The 16645-nt window shown below is 41.9% G+C and overlaps 1 protein-coding gene across 1 annotated transcript in view; it reads left to right on the forward strand.

Annotated features, from left to right (window-relative positions):
- The first annotated feature begins 1341 nt into the window (after positions 1 to 1341).
- PLEKHA2 (pleckstrin homology domain containing, family A (phosphoinositide binding specific) member 2) overlaps positions 1342 to 16645 on the forward strand; it is a 74634-nt gene continuing 59330 nt past the window's right edge. Inside the window, exon 1 of the mRNA XM_005856440.2 lies at positions 1342 to 1468. The gene's annotated coding sequence lies outside the window, so the exon portion shown is untranslated. The remainder of the gene's footprint in view (positions 1469 to 16645) is intronic.

Consider the following 16645-nt stretch of genomic DNA (forward strand, 5'->3'; position numbering starts at 1 on the left):
TGTTTTCCACTTTCCTACTTTCTAATTTTTGTTTTTTAATTTCACTTTCTGGTAAATTCCACAACTTTATATTTCAACCCTCCTGTTGAATTTTTTTTTTTTTGTCAACAGATTTATAATTTCCATGAGTTCTTTCTTCTTCTCTTAATGTTTTCCTCTCTTTAAAGAGCATCTTGGTTGGAGATTTTTGGTTTGTTGTTTTAATGATGATTATTTAAAAAATGAACATAGTATCTTCTTTTACCTCAATATGATAGTTATTTTTTTTTCTCTCCCTGGATTGTCTCTGTTTCTTCCAAGTTTCCCCATATTGCCATATTTGTTTTTCTTGATCTTTCTTTTATGTTGGAGGATTCCCTCAAATAGTTGGTGGCACTTGATGCATGGTTCCAGAACCTTGATCCAGGACACATGTTGAGAAAGGGCAAAGACTCCACTCTTGACCAGCAAGGGAAATGGGGCCAGGTTGAGGATGGGACTAGGTATTAATTAGATGATGAATTAATTAAAATATATGTACTGAGTATTCACTATGTTCCAGCCATTGTGGTAGGTAAAGGGGGTATAAAAATGAGTAAGATGTTTAGAGTCCAGTAGGAAAGAAAAACAGGTAAGCAAATACAACATAATGTAATAAGCATACTTTACGTTCAACGAACATTCATTTAATCTCTACTGTATGCCAGGAACTAGGCACTTTCATTTCATTTATTCCTTACAATAACATTGTGTGTTACACATGATGATTCCTATTTTAATATAAGAAAACTGTCAAAAACAGAGTAATATACAGGTGCTATTACAACTGAGAGGTGAGACCGCTCTTTGGTGCCGCTTTGGCCAGGCACCCGGGGCACTGAAGGCAGAGGCTCTGCCTGGCACTGAAATTCCCGGCTCTCATCCTTGGGCATCCCTCCCTTTTACCTCCTTCCTCCCAACTCCAGGTCTAAGGAAGGAAAGGAGTTCCACAGGTAATCCGCAGTGCTTGGGGGCACTGTCTTCAGCATGGAAAGGACGAGGGGAAGACAAGTCATGAAAACCTTGAACTAAAGGTGTCCCAACCACAGGAAACTCTCAGACGTGCGGTCCTTTGTCTTTCTCATTTTTATTTTCCTTTCCTTTTTCTTGTCAATAACAAATTTATTGAGACAGCGGCTAGGGAATGTTCATGAGGGCGGAGGAACAGGGCTGGGGGTAAGGGGAGTAAATCTAGAGAGTTTTTTTTTATTAAGGTAGACCAGCTGTCCCCCAGAGGGAGATCAAGGGATCACGTGGGTGAATTGGAGAGAGGGAAACACACATACACACACACCCTTTCTAAACGTAATCAGTTTTTAAAACTCTGTCTCTAAAACAGGAACTTGCCTTGGGTGTCCTGAACCGAAGAGCACAGGACTTGCCTTCTTCCTCTTCATAGTCATCTTGTCCTTTGAAGCAGAGAGCCCTGCTCTTCCACAGCCAGGGCAAGGTAAGTGGAGCCCGCAGGCTCACAGGGGCACCCTGGGGCTCCTTTCACTTTTGTTAACTATGGATTAGGTCGAGAAGGTTCTTTGGAAGGTGGTGGGAGCCCGAACTCCCCATGTATTAAGAAAAGGAGGTGGGAGCGAGGTGCAGCCAGAGATTTTTGCCAAATTACAGATGGAGCCAGCTAGATCCAGAACAATCCCCAAAGGAGGCCACAGGAAGGCCAAAAAAAGGCTTGAAATTCAAATTATTTTTGGTGCCTGGGAGATGGAGGGGAGCGAGCGAGGGCAGTGCTAGTACATAGGACCGGAAGAGGGAAGAAAAAACAAAAGGCTTGGCCAGTATCTTTCTTGAGGAGCAGCTCCGGAGAGCACCGAATATTATCCAGAATGTGGCTGGCCTTGAATAATATTTTTTTATGACGTGTCCACAGGGTAGACTGTGAAAGAGAAAATTCACAAATTTTACATCAGTTTGGTTCTGACCTGAAAGAAGCAGCTGCTGCCTCTCTCCGTCCATCGGCCTCTGTGTCGGAGGTGACAGGACAGGGCGCTGTGCCCACACTGCTCCTCTCACCCCGCTTCCCTGCCAGGCTTTCCTCCCGCAGCCGACCGTCTCCATGAATGTTGTCCACCCATTTTTTGATGGTTGTTTCTGCACACACTTTTGCTGTTTGGGTAGGAAGGATGGGGAAAAGGTAGGGAGAGAGAGAGGACGGATGACACCAGGATGAGGGATGGGAAAGCAGTAACTCCATCGGAGAATGAGGTAGAGGGAGAAGTAAAAGGCTCACGTACCTCGGTCTTCTCAGCTCTCATTTTTCTCATCTCTTAAAATGAAGGATGTGGGACTGGGCACCCAGGTAAAGTTGAATTTTAGGTAAACAGCAAATAAATTCACTCTGACATTACAATTCTGTGTATTTAGGTTGTTTTTAAATCACCTCACTGCGGTGATGTTTATGGCTTTTTTTTTTTTTTTTTTTTTTTTTTTTTGGTTAATCCTCACCCAAGGATATTTCCCCATTGATTTTTAGAGAGAGGGAAAGACAAAAGAAACATCAAAGTACGTGCCCTTGACCAGAATCAAACCCGGGACCCTTTGGTCCACAGGCCAATGCTCTACTCACTGAGCCAAACCGGCTAGGGCACTGCAGTGATGTTTAAACGACAAGTACCCACAGGGGAGGGACCTGCCTGAGATGGAGTGAGAGGTCTTCCCTGCTCCCACCTCGCCTGTCACAGAGTCCTCTCTCCCTTGTAAAAAAAAGGGGGCAAAAGGCATTGTCCTTGGATTTAAAAGAACATCCAGGGCCAAGACAAGGGACACTTAGAAATATTTGTGTTTGTGTTAAGAAAGCAAAAGCCCTTTTAAACAGATACATATCATTTCACCAGTGAGGTAGTTTCCAATTCATGGCTTTCCATAAAACCTGGAGAAAAGCCTAATTGAGTTACCACTGATGGATCAGTACAATAATTTTTATAAACAGACTTTATTTATTTTTTTTAAAGAGCAGTTTCAGGTTCACAGCAAAACTGAGCAGAAAGCACAGTGAGTGCCCATAAGCAACCTGCCCCCTCACGTGCACAACCTTCCCATTGGATAATTGTTGAAGGAAGAGCCATTTCTAAGTGACATTGACCTATGGCTCGAAGGAGTTCAAAGAATGGAATGACATTGCCAAATTCAGCCCTGCTGAAAAACAAATTTAAAGTTTCCTGGCAAAGGTGAACTGGCTAGAAATCTTCATATCGGGTTTGAGTTCATAGGCAGTTAAGTCATTCCAGGCTCCCCTCTGAAGCCATACGTCCAGAAATATGTCCTGATTTTCCTTCTTTCTCATCAGCCCTGGACATTGTCATAACAGAACTCCTACAGCCCCAGCTACTTAGCAATGTGAACAAGGTTTCTCAGCACCTACACTCATGAAAATGAGAAATAGGGATGATATTGATGGTAAATGTGCTCATTCTTGCAAAGAGTCATATTAATTGGTGGATATTTAAACTGTTACATGTATGTTTGTATTTTTGGAGTGGTTGTTTGCGGCAGCAGTCTGCGGTGTTTACCTATGCCGCCATCTTGGTCTCCTCTGCAGTGATGTTTAAACGACAAGTACCCACAGGGGAGGGACCTGCCTGAGATGGAGTGAGAGGTCTTCCCTGCTCCCACCTCGCCTGTCACAGAGTCCTCTCTCCCTTGTAAAAGAAGGGGGCAAACGGCATTGTCCTTGGATTTAAAAAAACATCCAGGGCCAAGACAAGGGACACTTAGAAATATTTGTGCTTGTGTTGAGAAGGCAAAAGCCCTTTTAAACAGATACATATCATTTCACCAGTGAGGTAGTTTCCAATTCATGGCTTTCCATAAAACCTGGAGAAAAGCCTAATTGAGTTACCACTGATGGATCAGTACAATAATTTTTATAAACAGACTTTATTTTTTTTAAAGAGCAGTTTCAGGTTCACAGCAAAACTGAGCAGAAAGCACAGTGAGTGCCCATAAGCAACCTGCCCCCTCACGTGCACAACCTTCCCATTGGATAATTGTTGAAGGAAGAGCCATTTCTAAGTGACATTGACCTATGGCTCGAAGGAGTTCAAAGAATGGAATGACATTGCCAAATTCAGCCCTGCTGAAAAACAAATTTAAAGTTTCCTGGCAAAGGTGAACTGGCTAGAAATCTTCATATCGGGTTTGAGTTCATAGGCAGTTAAGTCATTCCAGGCTCCCCTCTGAAGCCATACGTCCAGAAATATGTCCTGATTTTCCTTCTTTCTCATCAGCCCTGGACATTGTCATAACAGAACTCCTACAGCCCCAGCTACTTAGCAATGTGAACAAGGTTTCTCAGCACCTACACTCATGAAAATGAGAAATAGGGATGATATTGATGGTAAATGTGCTCATTCTTGCAAAAAGTCATATTAATTGGTGGATATTTAAACTGTTACATGTATGTGTAAATATATAGAAAAACACTATATTTAAAAGTCCACCCTCATCTATCTCATTAAGAGAATGATTTCCAATATTTTACTCTTTTTATGTTTAGTGAACAATAAAATACATGTTTATTTTGTTACTAATAGTTGTAATGATGAATTAGTCTCCAAGACTGTTTTAGCACTGGGAGGCTTATGGTCACAAGATGTTTTTTTAAATTGTCAAATCAATTTACATATGCATTTTTGTTTCAGAACATATGATAGGGTATCAAAACATTAAATAATAAAGATGTCATAAGAATATATGACATTTGGATACAATTCTTTAGGGGAAGTGGAATAGAAATATAGTTCAGGGAAAGGAATGATTTAATATTCTGACAAATAACTGCTTGTTTATTTTGAAAAAGGGATGATGGTGTCAAATGACTGTGGTACTTAGATTCTATTGGATACATTTAAAAAGAGTGATATAACCGTTTTATTTTAAAACACTGCTTGTTAACAATCTGCAGAACACATCCTTTTCAACCACTCAAACTTATGATTAAAAGTTATAAAGGTCAACTTTAAAAAGTGTGTAAAGGGTTACCTTCTTTCCCAGCACTTTTTAAGGGGTGTAGTGAAGAGAAGTTTGGAGCCCACTGGTTTATATCATCTTCTTACTGACATTTCTGCTCATAACATAGCACTTCTATTTCTAGATCCTTTGCAGCTTTGAACAGTTAAAATTGTAGGCATCATCCTACCTATAATTTCAGAGGCTTCCTCTTCCCCAGTTCTTTGTCCCTCACCACGCTGCCCATGCTGCCCATCTACTCTAAACTGGGTGGTAGCTACAGAGTCACGGTACAAGGGCTTAAATTGGACAAACTAGAAATAAATCAGCCCCTGGACCTCACAGCCGAACTATTTCAAGAATATGCAGTTACATTTCAGTGGCCGTGATTTGACTCATGGTGTAGTCAGTAACGTATAATTACGAGACGCATTCTAACGGACTTCTACTGTAATGTTTGCTTGTCACCTTCTGACTACCCGGGAGCCACAGCAGGGTTTTACGGTAACTAATTCAAATGATCTAACCAACCCTGATGTGCACCCTGTCATAGGAAAGTGACTTTCTTGCATACCAGCTGAGGCTCAGGGGGAGTTTCTCCAAGTATTAAACACTTTCCTTTTTAAGGAAGGCAGGAAAATGGATGGAAGCAACCCTATGCCTGAATGGCCGAGGAAACAGCCATGGGGGAAACTATGAGATATGGACTGTAGCAGGTGAGGTAGGAGAGAAATAAAGCACTGCTCTTCATATCAGAACTAAAAAATGAATGTCAGGTCACCACAATTTCAATACAGCCACAGGGTGTGAAACTGCTTCGCCAGCGTGTGGAGTTTGTAGTGGCCATGCCTTGGTTCATCTAGGGTGGAGCGGGTCCTGTCTCACCACAGGTGATTTCTGAAACTAGATAACATCTATTTAAGCATGAAGTTCTGCCAGTGTTTGTTAGCTTTAACTTTTTTCGTCAATTAAACCTTTTATTTTGAGATCATTGTAGATTCCCATGCAACTGTAAGAAATAATCCGGAGAGATCCTGTGTACCCTTTACCCAGTTTCCCCCGAGGGTGGCATCTTGTGAACCATAGTACAACCTCACAATCAGGAAAGTGAGTCTTTTGCAGCCAAGAGACAACATTTCCATCAGGAGGAGGGTCCCTGTGTCACCCTGTATAGCTACACACACGTCCCTCTCACCCCACACCCTTCTTAACTCTTGGCAATCACTCATCTGCTCTGTTTCTCTAATTTTGTCATTTTAAGAATGTTATGTGAATGGAACCAATCATACAGTATACCTTTTGGGGCTGTCCTTTTTCCACTTAGCATAATTCTCTAAATATTCATTCTGGCTGTTGCCTGTATCTATAGTTTCTTCCTTTTTATTGCTGAATAGCATTCCATGGTATGGATCTACCACAGTTCGTTTAACTGCTCATCAGTTGAAGGACATCTGGGTTGTATCCAGTTTTGGTTATTATCAATAAAGCTGTTACAAGCATTCATGTACAGGTTTTGTGTGTGTGTGAATTTAAGTCTTTATTTCTCTGGGATAAATGCCCAGAAGTGTAATTGTTGGGTCTTAAGATAGTTGCATGTTTAGTGTTTTTAGATACTGCCAAGCTGTTTTCCAGAGAGGCTGTACTATCTTACATTCCCACCAGCAATGAACCACGATCCATTTCTCTTCATCCTCACCTGCATATGACATTGTCACTATTTTTTTTAAAATATATTTTATTGATTTTTTACAGAGAGGAAGGGAGAGAGATAGAGAGTTAGAAACATCGATGAGAGAGAAACATCGATCAGCTGCCTCCTGCACATCTCCCACTGGGGATGTGCCCGCAACCCAGGTACATGCCCTTGACCGGAATCGAACCCGGGACCTTTCAGTCCGCAGGCTGACGCTCTATCCACTGAGCCAAACCGGTTTCGGCACACTTTTTTTTATTTTAGCCATTCTGATAGGTATTTAGTGATATCTCATTGTGGTACAATATTTTTTTGGTATCTTTTGAATTTTCCCCACTTTTATTGTGATATAATTGATATAATATTGTATTAGTTTAAGGTGTACAACATAATGATTTGATATATGAATGTATTGCAAAATGATCACAACAATAAGTTCAGTTAATATCCATCACCTCACATAGTTACAAATGTTTTCTTTTCTGTAATGAGGACTTTTAAGATCTATTCTCTTAGTAACTTTCAAATATACAATACAGTATTGTTAACTATAGTCACCATACTATTCATTATATTCCCAGAACTTATTTATATTATATTTGTTCCTTTTGACAACTTTCACTCATTTACCCACCCCCAACTCCTGCTTCTGGCAACCACGAATCTGTCCTCTGTTTCTATGAGTTCTTTTTTTTAAGATTCCACATATAAGTGAGATCATATAGTATTTGTCTTTCTCTGTCTGACTTACTTCACTTAGCATAGTGTCCTCAAGTTTCTTCCATGTTGTCACAAATGGTAGGATTATCTTAATTTTCATGTCTGAATAATATTATATATTTAATGTTATTATATATCACATTTTCTCATCTATTCATCCATCAATGGACACTTAGGTTGTTTCCATGTCTTGGCTATTGTGAATAATGCTGCAATGAACATAGAGATACAGATATTCTCTTTGAGATAGTGATTTATTTCCTTTTGAAATATACCCAGAAGAGGAATTGCTGGATCATATGGTAGTTCTATTTTTAATTTTTTGAGGAACCTCCATAGTGTTTTCCATAGTGGAAATGCATCAATTTACATTCCCACCAACAGTGCACAAAGGTTCCCTTTTCTCAACCTCCTTGACAACACTTGTTATCCTTTGTCTTGTTTATAACAGTTATTCTAACAGGTGTGAGGTAATATTTCACTGTGGTTTTCATTCTTATTTCTCTGATGATTTGGGATGTTGAGCAGCGTTTCATATGCCCGTTGGCCACTCATATGTCTTCTTCAGTTCCTCTGCCCATTTTTAAATCGGATTGTTTTGTTTGTTTTTTTGTTTTGTTATTGGGTTATATGAATTCCATATATATTTTGGATATTAACCTCCTCATCAGATGTATGATTTGCAAGTATTTTCTCCCATTCTGTAGGCTGACTTTTCATTTTTCTGTTTCCTCTGTGCAGAAACTTTTTTGTTTGATGTAGTCCCACTTGTTTATTTTTGCTTTTGTTGCCTTTGCTCTTGATGTCAAATCCAAAAAAAATCATTGCCAAGACCAATGTCAAGGAGCTTACCCACCACATTTTGTTCTGAAAGCTTAATAATTTCAGGTCTTCAATATTTTTAATTTAAACAAGTTTCTTTTCACATATTTTATTTGTAAAGTCATTTAAAATAATTTAAAAATTTTAAATTATGGAGCATAAGATGCATAACACACAGTATCATATTTTAAAAGCACAAAAGAGTGTGAGTGAAACCTAAGTCTCCTCTTACCACCTCAGAGGTGAGCTTCCCTCAGAGGTCACTGTCCCTACCAGCAAAACCACATGAAACTTTCCACCTAAAATAAAGGCACTGATCACTGTTCAGCCACCTTTTCCTACCCCAGTGCCATCACCAGGAATGATGAAGGTCGTCTTGAGCACAAATGACCTCTGAGAATACAGTCAACTTCTCTTTCCCTTCCTTTGTTGTTGTCTGCTAATCCATTTAGGGACATAGGAATGAATTGAAGAAAGTCATTTCCCCTCTATCTCTTCCCTTCTCCCATCTCCAATAGCGTTTCCATTCTGCTGTTGTTTCTAATTTGCTGAGGGCTAGGAAACCACATAATTGGGCCTTTGGAAATTAGATATTCAATCAGAACTCCTAAGCAAGCCTAAGAAAGGCTCTTCTTATTAGTAATGCAGGGACTTAGTCTACTCAGAGGCCCTTCCCCTCTCAGCTTCTAAATTCAGAGTTCTGTTCCAGAGATTGACATTGCCAGAGGGCAACCTCTAGCTCAGGGTCGTGTTCCTGTGTATGTCTCTTGGCAAGCCAGGACTGTGACATCTGACATCAGACACTGGAGGGTGCATTTGGCTACTTATCCAATTAGAACATTCACAGCATCATTAAGTATTAGGTGTAAGGATACATTTAGCTTGTTATTGTTTAATTACTAAATGAAGGAGGTAAGCTGGACTGGGCTTAATTCTCCAGCCTTGTATTATACTTAATTTTAATATAGTTTGATAGACATGTGGAGTCATTATACAAATTATGATGAAATTTGAAAGAAGATTCCTGAGTAAATTACCTGTCTCCAGTGGCTCACACTGAATTTCAATAGGTCCCAGGGTTTAAGCTGTTAATCAGGTTTTATGTATTTTTTCCAGTGGCAGGAGTTTTCATGTGAATGGCTATAAAATTGGCTAAATTTTTTTGAAAAATGTGTCCACAGACTGACAAGTATTTTTAAGTTGAGGATAAAGTTAGTTCTGTGGTGTTTTGTTTGTTTGTTTTAATCACAAAGCATCTATGAGATCTCTGAGGTACTTTTAAATTAAAAACTATTTACTTGTAAAAAACATTTTTTTTCTGATCATAAAATAATACATGCTTATTGAAAAATACTTGGAAAATTCAGGAATAAAAAAAATTTCTAAAACTCGCCTATAAATCTAACAATCAGATAGTTACATTTTAAGTTTTATCCTTGCAAATTGAATATTTTTATTATTAAACACACACATACACACAAATTGATTACCTCTGCGGAAGAAAACAGTGTTTGGAAGACATGAGTGGAAGAAATATTTGTGTGTTCTTACTATTTGTACCACTTGAACTCCATATAGTGTGCATGTTTTTCCTATTAACAAAACAGTGGAAAGACATACGTCTATCTGTCCAAATATCCCTTTTGCTTTTCTTCGTTTTGTAATAATCAGCTCATATTGAGAACCACTGATGTAAAAGTCCACCCACTTAACTGACTGCCATAGGAATCGCTTGGAAAACTGGACGGAGTTTATTCTAGCTAACAACTTTGATTATGTTCATCCATAGTATTTGCTAATAGTAGCCCGCATGTAGGCTCAGCGCTGAGGAAAGGAATCATGTAACTAGCTTAAGCAAAAATAAAGTTAAATATACTGCTAAAACGTGGTCATGGATTCAAAGCTAAGGTATTTATTCCTCCTCTCTCTCGGAATCCACAGGCCCAGTTCTTCCCACATAATCACAGGGCATCGCTGGGGATGCAGAATCCTAGCAGTGCACTGCGCTTATTCAAGCTGACGGAAAAACAATGCCATCAGCACGATCGATAGGGACGGTGCATTTAGCAGGCAGCCTGTTATTTCTGGGGACAGGATGCGCACTCAGTTTTGAGGTTTATGTTCTTGCCAGATTTAGCAGGATAGCAATTTTTCTAAACTTTGTGACTAGGACATAATGTTGGCACGTGTATGTAATGCATGTATATGTGTATGTGTGTGTATGTGTATAAAAAATACTACAAAATGTGTGGGTTAAACAACAGACATGTATTTTCTAACAGTTCTGGAGGCTGGAAGTCCAGGATCCGTTAGGTTCTGGGGAGACCTCTCTTTTTGCTGTGTGTTCACATGGCCTTTCCTTGGTGCCTGTGGAGAGAGGGGAGATTTTTTTTCTTCTTATATGGCCACCAGTTCTATTGGATTAGCATCCACCCTTACAACCTTATTTAACCTTAATTACCTCCTACCGAAAGCAATCTCATTTCCAATTAAGTCTTTAACATATGATCTTGGAAGTGAGGGGCATAATTCAGCACATCTATGCTTATTTTTATAAGTTTTATTTTATACACAAATTTCCAGGTGTCCCACCAAATTTTTATATTTTTCATTTTACTTTATTACTGTCCTGTACTGCTGTTTCCCTTATCCTATGAATGGAAATTGCCAAAGTTTCTTCCACTCCCCAATTTCCCCATTTTTAAGGCTCTGAGCATTTGAGCTAAGAGATAACCCTGATGTTGAACAGAGATCACTGAACTAGGATTCAGAACTCATGGATTCAACTCATAACTGGCTGTGATTCTGAGACCATACCTCTCCTGAAAACCTACATGGTCCCATCTGTAAAAGGAGATTAATAATCTACAGTCCTGTGAAAGTGGAAAGAAAGAATAGTTAATAATTTATCATATAATGCTAGCTCTCCGTAATAAGTTTCAAAATGAGATGCAAAGATTTTAGTCCAATGGTAGACTGATTTTTAAAAATGTAACAGACATTCTCAATATTTACCATGTGTCCTAAAAACACTAACCCACTCAATCTCAACAACAATAGTATGAGATAGGTTATCTGTTATCACCACCTTTCCCCTTTTACAGAAACACAGAGAAAGAAGTAAAGTTACTGGTCCATGGCTATCCAGCTAATTAGTGACAGAGTCAGGCGTCAAACCCTGGCAGCTTGGGGCTCGACTCCAGTTACTGTGCAATCACTATGAAATTGCTTATTCACTTCTAATTGTGTCACTTCCGTGCTCAAAAGCCTTCCGTGGCACTTGATGCCTAAAGTAATAAGCACAACTTATTAGCTTAGCAATAAAGACCCTCCAGCTACCTTTCTTTCTTGTTTTGTTCCCCATGAAATTCCTTCATCAGTCCTTTCGTGCTCCAGCTGAATTGGACCAGTCACACTTCCCTGAATGGATCCCATGCATTCCTGCCTCTCTGCTTTGCCTTTGACAATCTCTTGATTTGGAATCCACCTAGTCGCACCAACCCCTCTCCACCTTCTGCATCTTATCTTTCCTTCAAGGTCTTTCTACAATGCCCTTCATACATTTTCTCCTGCACCTCTCAACCCCAGCTGGTTGTGATTTCCCACAGAATTTTATGTCTTCCCTCCTCTCTGCATCTATCAGTTTCTGGCTTTTATCATAGTTATTTCTGTACATGTTATATTCCTTCCCTAATAAATGATGGGCTTCTTGAGGGATGCAGTATGTTTCCTCATAGAGCTTTTAAAGTTTTTTATTAAAATTTTAAATCATTATTGTTCTTTCCTCAGAACCAAATGCATGCATACTTATTTTTAAATATATTTTATTGATTTTTTACAGAGAGGAAGGGAGAGGAATAGTTAGAAACATCGATGAGAGAGAAACATCAATCAGCTGTCTCCTGCACACCCCTCACTGGGGATGTGCCCGCAACCAAGGCACATGCCCTTGACCGGAATCGAACCTGGGACCCTTCAGTTCACAGGCCAATGCTCTATCCACTGAGCCAAACCGGTTAGGGCGCATGCATAGTTATTGTAAAAAAATTAAACATTACAGAACTCCATCTCTTAGAAAGTGAGATCCATTATTATAGCTCCTCTGTCTCTGCCCTAAGAAAACTGGGATTAACAGGTTGGAATGCAGTCTTCTAGATTTTTTTTCATGTAATAGGCTTGTATAATTTTTATTTAGAGAACTGGGGTCATACTATACAGACAGCTTTGTACTTTCTTTCCACTTAAATTATTTAGTATTTTTTAATATAGAGATGTAGCTCTTTTTTTAAACAGCTGCATAGTATAAGATTGTATGAATGTACCAATGTTTACCTGTTAAATCCCTTGTTAATGATCATGAAAGTGATTTCCAATGTTCACCATTATAAACAATGCTTCAGTGAGTATGTGTGTATATAGTCCACGTACATAAACACATTCCATATATACACATACACACCATATGTACCACATATATCTTCAGATGCTTTTCTGTAGGACATATCCTTGGGCATGAAATTGCTAGGTAAAATGGAATAGAGATTCTAAATAATAAATAACAAAAAATGTGGAGGGGAAAGAGTTTTGGTTTATACCTTTCTGTATCCTTCATAAACGTAGTGGCTAAGAGGCAGGCTCTGGCACCGGGCTGCGCACGTTTGTATCTAGGCTTGTTCTCTGTGTCTCAGTCGCCTCATCTGTAAAATGCGGTAATAAGAATAACTTGCTCCCAGTGTTGTAAGACTTAGATGAGATAATACACGTAAAGCAATTAGCATTTAGTAAGTATTTGGCAAATAAGTAAATGCAAGGTAGATGGGAGGAAACGTGGTAAAAGGTTCAGATAATTGTTTGTTAAATGGATAGGACTGAATAGAACAATAGTAAGATTGAGTAATCTTTCTGGAAATGGATGGTGTTTTGCTATTGAAACCAGTAGTAACTATTAATAAAATGACCAGCTAGCATTAGAAGTGCAGTGTGTGGCCTTGGAGCAATTTATCTTTGTGTAAAATTAACTGGCCTGAACCAGGATCAATGACTTTGGCCTCTTCAGTCCCACACTTTCCCCAACAGCACTAACAGGGCCCAGCTGCAGCCTGGCACCTTATATAATGGGTATCTCTGAGGACAGAGAACAATGCAGTTCCCTGAGGGTGCCCTCGCTCACCACTGAAGGTTAGGTCATCCAGTCACCCAACCATTAACATGGAAAAGTAGTAGAAATGCGAAAGTAAATGGCCTGAGTAGAGTATAAGGCATTCTGGTTAGATTCTTAGGTTCTGGGCCAGAAGTCTCCATCTTCTTGGGAAAGTTTCTATATCAGTGGTCGGCAAACTGTGGCTTGGCAAACCGCGGCTCGCGAGCCACATGCGGCTCTTTGGCCCCTTGAGTGTGGCTCTTTCACAAAATACCGACTTCTGCGCACGGGCCACGAAGTTTCAATCGCACTGTACGTGCGCGCCCGCATGTGGTATTTTGTGGAAGAGCCACACTCAAGGGGCCAAAGAGCCGCATGTGGCTCACGAGCTGCAGTTTGCCGACCACTGTTCTATACCAATACTAGAAGATTGTGAGGATAGTCAACTATGGCTTCTAGATCCAGCTCTGCCACTATCTAGCTGCAAAAATGTGAGCAAATTGTTGAACCTCATCCTGCATTGATACAGTGAGAGGACTTAACCGCTGATGTGGAAGGCCCTTTTGTGGACACTCTTTTCCCCATAGGCAATCACATTTTCTGACACCAGTGCTATTTTTTGTACTGAAAAAAAACTAACGCATGAAATCAGGCAATGGAAATACTTTCAAAATGTGTCAGTCATGAGACGGAAAAGGGTGACAGCAGGGTGCAGAATGGATGGACACCTGCTCTGTGGTGCCCACTACAGAAGGAGGTGGGGGGGTCCTCTGAGGAAATCCAGGGGTAAGGGAATGGAATCAGGGCAGCCATTGTAGTCTAACTGGGGGCAGGTCCTGGCCAGGGTCAAATGCAGCAGAAAATGAGGCCCCCTGAGAATGACCCTCCGCCCAACCTTACATGTTTTTGCCCCCCACCACTGGAGTCAAATTGTACTCCATCTTCTTCTTCTTTTTAATCTTTATTGTTGAAAGTATTACATATGTCCCCTTTTCCCCTATTGACCTCTCCCAGCCCGTCCCCACCCCCCACCCCAGGCCTTCACCACTGTACTGTCTGCGTCCATGTGTTATGCATATATACATACAAGATCATGGGTTGATCTCTTCCCACCCACCCTCCCCTGTCTTCCCTCTGAGGTTTGACAATCTGTTCCATGCTCCTCTGTCTCTGGATCTATTGTTGTTCATCAGTTTATGTTGTTCATTGGATTCCCATATGAGTGAGATCATGTGATACTTATCTTTCTCTGACTGGCTTATTTCACTTAGCATAATGCTCTCCAGATCCATCCATGCTGTTGCAAATGGTAAGAGTTCCTTCCTTTTTTATAGCTGCGTAGTATTCCACTGTGTAGATGTACCACAGTTTTTAATCTACTCGTCTGCTGATGGGCATTTAGGCTGTTTGTGCTCCATCTTCTTAAGCCCATTTCAAAGCCCACCTCCTTCTCGAGAACCCGCCTCCACCCCCTACACACAGAGACATCTTTCTCCTCTAAAGGTTGACAGTATTCACTCTCTGTGCCATTTTATTCCCAGGGCACTTCTGGGAGGGACACCTGCCTAGGTGGGGCTTTGGGAAGAAGAAATGGGGATAAAGCTGGAGCCCGTACTCCAGCTCACCCCCTCCTTTCAGGATGCCCTTCTACTGACACTGTATCCTCTCCACGGGACCCAAGGCCGAGGGCTCCTCTTGGCCTCCCAGGCATCCTGTACAGTAGTGCTCGGGAAATATTTGTGGTTCTGTGACTGAGTGACTCAGGCAGACCCAACGTGGAGTCGAGTTTTATGGGTTTTAATATGAACCATACCATGAAATCTGAGCTTTTACCCCATTGCTCACACTGGGAACCATCGGTTCCAGTCAGATTTGTTTGGGGCCGGGTGGAATTTTGTTTCTTTTCACTCTGAAAACCATAACCTAATTTTTAAATTAGAAAACACTTACACAGCATCTACCCCATTTTCGACAGGCATCTGAACACTACAAATATTAACTCGTGTACTCTCCATAACGACCCAGATGTAGAAACTGAGGCACCTGATGGTTAAGTCATTTGCCCAGGGATCAAAGCTAATAGGCGGCAGAGCTGGGATTCAAACCCAGGCCACCTGGTTCCAGAGAACATACTGGTCAACATGCTACGCTGCCTGAAACTTGTGAGTGGCAACACTCTCAGGAGCAGCGAGAAAAAAAATGGACGTTGGTGTATTTATCTCAAAGGAAATGTGTTTTTTCTTTCTTTCTTGTGTTCCCCTTTTCCTTCCTCATTCAAAGCAAAATGTTCTCAAGCGAACAGCCCCTTTTCACACCTGAGAGAGCCGGCGGCTCATTTTTGCTCTGGCAATCAAAATGGAAGAGGAAGCGCGTGTGGTTTCATCATTGTGCTTTCGGGGTGTGTGCCGGGCCTCGTCCTGGCTCCTCTGGCCCGGCCCCCTACCCCCAGGCTTTGTTGCCTCAGGTCCTGGAGACTCTGAAGGTGCCTGCTGTCCTCCTGCAATCCTGGGATGTGGGCCAGCCGGCGGCGTCCCTCCCGCAGAGCCAGTCCTTGTCCTGGAGCCTCAGGGATCGCCTTTTGCCCTCCTCCCCCTCCAAGCCGGGTAGGGCTCAGACTTGATTCACTGCATTTGCATCGCAATTCCGAGACACCGCACCTCCCGACCCTCCATCCCAGGGCGAATCCAGGACATCTCTGTTTGGGATGTGGATTGCCTGACCCGATGTATCTTTTACTGTCTACTCCGCACGTGGGAGGCCGGCGTCAGAACCTGACCGACCTGCCATGGCTTAACTGTGGGACCCAGGGCGCATTACTTCACGCCGCCGACTCTCGGTTTCCTCATCGTGATCGGGATGGCTCCCCATCGGGCTGCTGTGTGTTTCCAGGAGATAACGCAGAGCCTGGTCGGCTCCCAGGAGTTCTAGGAGGCTCCGCTTGGCAATTCTTACTTACCGCACGCCCGTCCTGTTTCCCATCCCCCCCCGCCCCCCCCCCAAGCGCCCTCCCGCTCTGCGGGCAGGAAGGGTGTCTGTGCGCCACACTCTGCACAGGTCCCTGTACCTCCCGTTAGGACGGCAGGCCCCGCCGGGCAATTCGGGCCATTTCATGACACTCCGGGAGAACCTCCGCTTCGTCTTTCGAGCCTCACCCTAGACCTAACCCCGCGGCCCCAGAAAGGCAAGGGGCACCGGGCTGCAGTCGCTGGGTGGGGCCTCGGGAAGAAGAAATGGAGATAAAGGGGGGGCCCGCCTCCTTCCTGCGAGGATGCCCTCGCTCCGGGCCCCCTGCCCCG

This window comes from Myotis brandtii, unplaced genomic scaffold (genome assembly GCF_000412655.1).
Source record: "Myotis brandtii unplaced genomic scaffold, ASM41265v1 scaffold103, whole genome shotgun sequence".
In the NCBI taxonomy this organism is placed as follows: Eukaryota; Metazoa; Chordata; class Mammalia; order Chiroptera; family Vespertilionidae; genus Myotis; species Myotis brandtii.